The sequence below is a fragment of the Macaca mulatta genome, chromosome 5 (genome assembly GCF_049350105.2).
Source record: "Macaca mulatta isolate MMU2019108-1 chromosome 5, T2T-MMU8v2.0, whole genome shotgun sequence".
In the NCBI taxonomy this organism is placed as follows: domain Eukaryota; kingdom Metazoa; phylum Chordata; class Mammalia; order Primates; family Cercopithecidae; genus Macaca; species Macaca mulatta.
Window position 1 is genome coordinate 182,053,706 of NC_133410.1, and position 8,365 is coordinate 182,062,070.

The 8,365-nt window shown below is 34.2% G+C and overlaps 1 pseudogene across 1 annotated transcript; it reads right to left on the reverse strand.

Annotated features, from left to right (window-relative positions):
• Positions 1-2,851: 2,851 nt before the first annotated feature.
• Positions 2,852-3,548, reverse strand: LOC698421 (GTP-binding nuclear protein Ran-like; annotated as a pseudogene). Its single transcript, XR_010454.5, has one exon. The product of XR_010454.5 is annotated as a GTP-binding nuclear protein Ran-like (transcript).
• Positions 3,549-8,365: the final 4,817 nt, after the last annotated feature.

Sequence of the window (8,365 nt, forward strand, 5' to 3'; positions counted from 1 at the left end):
CACATTATGAGGGCCCCGCTTACATGACCTAATGTAACTCTAATTACCTCTCAAAGGTTCCATCTCCAAATACCATCACAGTGGGGACTAGAGCTTTAATGAATTTTAGGCAGACACAAACATTCAGTCCATAACAACTTAAAAAATCCATTTAGGTATTGGTGGACATTTATGTTGTTTATAATTTCTGGCTATTACAAATCAATCTACTATTAATATTTATATACAAGGTATATACCTTTATTTCTCTTGGGTAAATATTTATAAATGGAATGGCTGGATCATGTGTTGAAATAAGTGGATCATATCATAAAAAAGGTTTGCCTTTTTAAAAAATTGCCAGTTTCCCAAAGTGGTTGTACCATTTTCCGTACCTACTATAATTGTATGACAGTTCCATGTTATCCTTGATAACACATGGCCAGTGGTTCTAATTTTAGACATTCTTACAGGTGTGTAGTAGCTTACATAGTGGTATCTCATTGTGTTTTTAGTTTGCATTGCCCTAATGACTAATGATTTCAAGAACCTTTTCCTATGTTTATTTACCTTCTGTATGTCTTTTATGGAGAAGCTTCTGGTAAAATCTTTTGCCTCCTCCCATTTTTTTTTATTGGGTTGTTTGGTGTCTCATTATTTAATTTTGAGAGTTCTTTATATAGATATAATTTCTTTATCATGTATACAATTTGCACACATTTTCTCCCAACCTGTAGCTTGTCTTTTCTTTCTCTTAGAAATTTTTTTTGAAGAGTGGAACCTCTTAATTTTGATGAAGTGTAATTTATCAATTTCTTCTTTTATGTATTGTTCGTTTGCTGCCATACCTAAGAAATCTTTCCCTAACCCAAGACCATAAAATTTTTTTCTAGAAGTTTTATAGTTTTCAGTTAGAACTATAATCCATTTTGAGTTAATTTTTGTGTTTTGTATGAAGTATGGATGAAAATTATTTTTTTGCATATTGCAAATTGTGTTGTCTAAAAAATTTTAATTTCTAATAATTTCTAGAATACCTAAATACAACTGATTTTATATATATTGATCTTATATGTTAAAATCTTGCTGAAGTCACATATTAGCTCCAGTAGTTATTTTTTTGGTAAATTTCGAGCAATTTTTTACATAGAGGATGATTTTGCCAATAAACAAAGGCAGTTTCTTTCTAGTTTGGATGCCTTTCATTTCTTTTTCTTGCCTTATTGAACTAGCCAGAACTTTCCAGTCCAATATTGTATGAACATGGTGAGAAAAGGCATTATTGCCTTTTTCCTGTTTGTAGGGAAAAAGCATTCAGTCAGTCTCCATTAAATATGATATGAGCTTTAAGTTTTTTAAATAGATGCTCTCTATGAGATTGAAGAAGTTCTCTTCTATCCTTGTTTTGCTAAGAGTTTTTAGCAGAAATACTGATTGAATTTTGTCAAATGCTCTTCCTGCATTTGTTGAGATGATCATATGATTTTTCTTTTTTAGGCTGTTAATATGGTGAATTACATTAATTAATTTTGAATGTTAAAACAATCTTGCTGTTTTGTGAATGAATCCTATTCAGCCATGTTGTATTATCTTCTTATATATAATGTCTATCTGGTTTTCATATTCCCAAAACTTCTGGCCTCATGAAAGGAGGTGAAAAATATTTCATCTTCTTCAATTTTCTTAAGAGTTTTTGTAGAATTGGCATCATTTGTTCCTTAAATGTTTGGTAGAATTCTCCAGCGAAGTCAGATGGGCCCGGAGGTGTTTTTGTTGTTATTGTTGTTGGGGGGTGGTTAAATTACAAATTTAATTTATTTAATAGGCTATTTAGATTATCTATTTATACCTGGATGAAATAGGTAGTTTGTGTCTTTCAAGAAATTTACCTATTTCATCTAAATTGTCAAATTTATTGGCATAATGTTCATTATAATATTTTCTTATTTTAAAAAATATATGTAAAATGTGTAGTGATGTTACCTTTATTATTTCTGACAATGTGTAATTTGTGTCTTCTCTCTTTTTTCCTCTGATTGACTTGTCTAGAGGCTTACCAATTTTATTGATCTTCTTAAAGCAGCAGCATTGGGTTTCATTAATTTTTTCATTGATTTTATATACTTTATTAATATCTACTCTGATTTTTTTCATAAGTTCTCTTCTTCTACTTTGGTTTTATTTTGTTCTTTGACTTCTAGTTTCTTTTCTATTTTCTTATTCCTTTTTTTTTTAGATATTTGGAAATACAACTTTATTTTGATAAAGGAATGGGAATGATAGTAACAAACAAGATTTCACCACTGAATATTGTGATGTGACTGTGTGACTGTAGCAGTCTTTTTTGTTTTTTTTTGAGATGGAGTCTTTCTCTGTCCCCAGGCTGGAGTGCTGTGGCATGATCTCGGTTCACTGTGACCTCTGACGCCCTGGTTCAAGGGATTCTCTTGCCTCAGTCTCCTGAGTAGCTGGGATTACAAGCCCACGCCACCACCCCCAGCTAATTTTTGCATTTTTGTAGAGAGGAAGTTTCACCATGTTGGTCAGGATGGTCTCGATCTCCTGACCTCGTGATCAGTCTGCCTCGACCTCCCAAAGTGCTGGGATTACAGGCTTGAGCCACTGCGACTGGCCCACTGTAGCAGTCTTATATTTGAAACTCTAGGAATCAACTAGGTTCCAAAACAGCTAAACATGCAGGTCCAAACAATGAAGATATTTTTTAAACTGCCACATTCACTCCGAAGCCCACTCATCTTCAGCATCCCACAGATGAAGCACATGTTCCGCTTAGCTAGATAACAATGAGGTGGCATACACGCTGAACCACTGACATCACAGGACAACTGCCTATAAAACTAAGACTTCTGACGCTGGGCTCCAGCTTCATTCTCACAGGTCATTATCCTCATCCGGGAGAGCAGTTGTCTGAGCAAACTCTAAGTCGTGCTCATACTGTGCTGCCAAAGCTGGTCCATGACAACCTCCAGTGAGGAGAGAGCAGACATGGCAACAAATTCCAAGTTAAGGTCTCCAATGAGCTTCCTAGCAAGCCAGAGGAAGGGCTTTTCAAAGTTGTAGTTACTTTTGGCAGAAATGTCGTAGTACTGAAGATTCTCCCTTCGGTGGAAGACAATGGATTTTGCCTTCACTTTCCTGTTCTTAATATCCACTTTGTTGCCACACAACACGATGGAGATGTTTTCACACACTCGTACCTGATCTCTATGCCAGGTAGGCACATTCTTGTAAGTAACTCTTGATGTTACATCAAACATTATGATGGCACGCTGGGCTTGGTTATAATAGCCATCTCTCAGTCCACCGAATTTCTCCTGGCTGGCTGTGTCCCATACATTGAACTTAATAGGTCCTCTGTTGGTGTGGAATACTAGGGGATGAACCTCAACACCTAAGGTGGCTATACACTTCTCAAATTCACCAGTCAAATGACGTTTCACGAAGGTCGTTTTCCCAGTACCACTGTCACCAACCGATACAAGTTTGAACTGGACCTGGGGCTCTTCCTGGGCAGCCATCGTAGCTTTCTTTCCAGAAGCATCTACGCGCCCGTCTTCCTGAGCTCTTACTCCTTTTTTTTTTTTTTTTTTTTTTTTTGAAATGGAGTCTCACTATGTCACCCAGGCTGAAGTGCAGTGGTGTGATATGGCTCACTGCTGCCTTAAACTCCTGGGCTCAAGCAATCCTCCTGCCTTAGCTTCCCAAGCAGCTAATACAATAGGCACGTGCCACCTTGCCTGGCTCAGGTTTTTATTTATTTATTTATTTATTTATTTATTTATTATTATTTTTTTTTTGTAGAGACAGGATCTCTCTGCATTACCTACGCTGGTCTCAAACCCCTGGCCTCAAGCAATCATCCAACCTCAACCTTCTGCGTACTGGGATTACAAGTGTGAGCCACTGTGCCCAGCTCCTGTTTCTAGTTTCTTTTTTCTTCTTTTTTTTTTTTTTGAGACGGAGTCTTGCTCTGTCACCCAGGCTGGAGTGCAGTGGCCGGATCTCAGCTTGCTGCAAGCTCCGCCTCCTGGGTTTATGCCATTCTCCTGCTTCAGCCTCCGGAGTAGCTGGGACTACAGGCGCCCGCCACCTCGCCCGGCTAGTTTTTTAGTTTTTTGTTTTTTTATTTTTTAGTAGAGACGGGGTTTCACTGTGTTAGCCAGGATGGTCTCCATCTCCTGACCTCGTGATCCGCCCGCCTAGGCCTCCCAAAGTGCTGGGATTACAGCACCCGGCCTGTTTCTAGTTTCTTAAGGTACAAGTTGAGGTCATTGATTTGAGACCTTTCCACTGTTCTACTATGGATGTTCAGTGTTACGGATTTACCTCCAAATATTTCTTTAGCTGTATCTCACAAAATTTAAAGAGTGTGTTTTCTCTTTCATTCAATCCTACACAATTATACATTTTCTATTTTTTTCTTTTATTCATAGATTATTTAAAAGAACATTGTTTAGTTTCAATATACTTGAGGATTTTCTAGATTTTTTTCTGTTTTTGATTTATAATCTAATTTATTGTGCTCATAGTACATACACTTTGCATGGTTTGAATCCTTTTAAATTTATGGAGGCATGTTTTGTGACCCAGAAAATGGTATGTTTTGGAAAATGTTTCATGTGCACTTGGGAAGAATATATTTTATAGTTTAGTATTGTGGAATGGATTATTCTATAAATACCAATTAGGTCAAGTTGACTGATGGTGCTCAACTCATATTCTTACTGATTTTCTGTTTACTGGTTTTATCAATAACTGAACAGGGATTTTTGAAATATCTCACTATAATTCTGAATTTGTCTCTTTCTTATTGTACTTTGATCAGCTTTTGTTTCACGTGTTTTGATGTTCTGCCTCTTTATTATATGAAATGACCTTTTCATTCTCAATAATAATCTATGTTCTGAAATCTACTTTATCCTATTTTAATATAGCCATTTCATCTTTCTTTTCATAGTGTTAGCATGGTATATCTTTTTCCATTCATTTACTTTTAATCAATTTGTGTTTTATATCAACACTTTTTTCTTCTTCTGTAGCAGCATATAGAGTTGGGTCTTGCCTTTTATTTCTTAAATTCAGTCTGAGAATCTCTGCCTTTCACTGTGGTGTTTAGACCATTTACATTTAATGTGATCATTGATATGATGAGTCTAAATTTACCCTCTTGCCATTTTTTTCTATCTGTTCTTTGCCTATTATCTTTTTCTTTTTTTCTATTTTCTATTTCTTATCTTTTCCCACTTTTAAATAATTGACTACTTTATGCTTTCATTTTATATTCATTGTTGGCTTATTAGTTATAATGCTTTGCTGTGTAATTTTAGTGATAGCTTTGGTGTTTACAGGAAATATCTTTAGCTTATTACACTCTACCTTCTAGTAACATACTGCTTCATATATTTATAAAAATATTACCACAGTATACTTCCATTTTCTGCTCCAAGCCTTTGCACCACTGTTGTCATACATTTTATTTCCACATATGTTATAAACCCCCCAAAATATTGTTATTATTTTTGCTTCATATAGTCACATATCTTTTAAAGATACTTAAATAGTAATAAAAAATCATTTTAAAAACATGTAGTTACCATTTTTGGTGCTTTTAATTTGAGCACAGATTATTATTTCTATCTGTTATTTTTCTTCTGGCTGAAGGACTTTTTATGTCATTCCTTGTATTTAGGCTCTGTTGGTGATGAATTATTTCAATTTTTGTAAGCTTCAAAATGCAGTTTGGTTTTGAAAAATATGTTTGCTGTGTAAAAGATTATCATTTGACTGATTTTTTCAGTACTTTATATTTCTCTACTGTCATCTGCATTACATTGTTTCTGATGAAAATCTAATGCCATCCTAATCTTTGTACCTCCCTACCCCACTCAGGACAACTGATGTTCCTTCGTATGTAATGTTTTTTTCCTTATGGCTACTTTTAAGATTTTTTTCTCTCTATCATCATAATTTTAAGCACTTTGATCATGTTGTGACTTGGTTTCTTTTTATTTATTTGTGTGTGTGTGTGTGCTTAGAGTTCATTGAGCATCTCTTGATCTGTGGACTTTTGTACTTCATTAAATTGAAAATATTTTGATCATTATCTTTTCAAATATTACCTTGACCTTTTTTCTTTAAGAACTCCAATTACATGCATATTAGACAAGTTGAATTAGTCACGTGGCTCACTGATAACTCTGTTAAATCATTTTTAGTCATTGTGTTTTATTTGGCATAATTCCATCATCTTCAAATTAACTAATATTTTCTTCTGCAATGAATAATCTGCCATTAATCTCATAGAGTATATTTTTCTTCTTGAACATTCTAATTTTTTATTTCTAGATGTTTAGATTTGTGTTATGTTTTTATTTTTCATAATTCTGTTTAACATGTTCAATTTTACTTCTTGTTGTTTGAACATATGAAATATAGTTATAATAATTATATAAATACCCATTTTCACTAATTCTATAATCTATGTAATTTCTGTGTCAATTTTGATTAATTACTTTTTCTCATTATTGTTCATATTTTCTTGCTTTTTTGCATGCCTAATAATTTTTAATTAAATGCCAGACATTGTGATTTTTGCCTTGTGTTCTGGGTATTCTTGTAGTCCAACAAATCTTCTTAAATTTTGTCGTTTGAAGCACGTAAGTTATTTGGAAACAGTTTGATTTTAGCAGGTCTTTTTTTGAAGTGAGATCAAAGCAGAATTGAGTCTAAGGGCTATTTTTTTCCTAGTACTATACTGATGCAAAACCCTTTTATGTACTTTATACAATGCTTTTGAAATGATGAGGTTTTAGAATTTGTTGATGAGAATAGGAGCTATTCTTCTGTGTGAACTCTCAGTGTCTTTCCCTATTATCCTTTTGGGTGGTTCTTTTCCTGGTCTCAGTTATTTTTCACACATGTATAAACTGGTTAGTACTTAGTTGAAGACTTAATGTGGACACTACAGATCTTGGAAGCCCTCTCCTCTTGTATCTCTGCTCTACAGAGTCTACTTGCTGTGTTTTCCATAGGCTCCCAACTACATCTTCTCTACACAGGGTGACTACTGTACTCTGCCTATGTTTTTCTTTCTTGTGTCATGGCCTGGAAACTCTTTTTAGCTAGGCAATCATAGGACTCACTTTGTCCATTATTCCCATTTCTCAGAGATCAACGTTTTTTGTAGCATGAATTTTAATGTTTTGAAAATTATTGTTTCATATATTTTGTTGATCTAGTTGTTTCAGGAGTATAATTAGTGTATATGGTCTTTATTACTTTGTCTTGGCAAGAAGCATAAATTTCTGAGTATATATATATATTTTTTATGCAAGTTTGTAGACCTAACCATTGCTGCATTTATTAAAATCATGTGGAGAGCTTTTAAATAAGAACTTGTCTCTGAGATTCTGATTTAATTGATCTAGAATGATGTTTGTGTTAAGTGCTTAAGTGTTATACCCCTTATAACACTACTGTAGTTGTTTTAGTTCTCTGTTGCTTTATAATTGCCACAGATAACACTATTAAAAGTGTCGCTTACTTTAGCTAAATGATGGCCATCAAAGTCCTTTAAGGGTTTGCCTGTTTATTTATTCATTTAGTTTTAGAAATGGGGTCTTGCTGTGTTGCTCAGGCTGAAGTGAACTGGTATGATCATAGCTTAGCTCACTACAGTCTGAACTTCTGGGCTTAAGTGAGCCTTCTGCCTCAGTGGCCCAAGTAGCTTGGACTACAGATATGTGCCACCATGCCCAGTGGTTTGCCTATATTTTGACATGTAAAATTAAGTCATGCCATTTGGTACTCTTAAAAAAATTAGGGTAGCTGAATGGGTGTTTATCTTACTCCATCAGGAAGATTTTGGTGCTGGATACAATGCAGTTGATGAGTAGTCCCGTTTTTTTCTTACACTTAAATGACAGTTCACAACTTAAACACATTTCATGGGTCATACAAGGTCACATAACAAAATTAGAATTAGTATGCTTTAAATTGGAAAGGAAACAGATCATTGTGATTTAATATTTAAATTTTAACTTGAAATTTTGTACCCCTAAAAAAACTACAGTGCCCTACATTTTAAAACTTTATTAATTGAATCTTAACTTTAGGTTCTTTCTAACAGACACAACAATCATTATAACTTGATGCTGAAAATCTATCTGCCTAATATCCAACTTCATTCCAAAAGGCATAATACATTTTCCCAGAAGATTTCTACAATTACCCAATCTAGTTGGCTGTTTAGGCTGCTAACTTTGTTATGATTGTGAATTCTATATGAGCTTTAGAAATGACCATCTTTAAGAAATTCTTGTGTACTGAATTATACATGTAGGTTACAAACAATTGTACTTTTTGG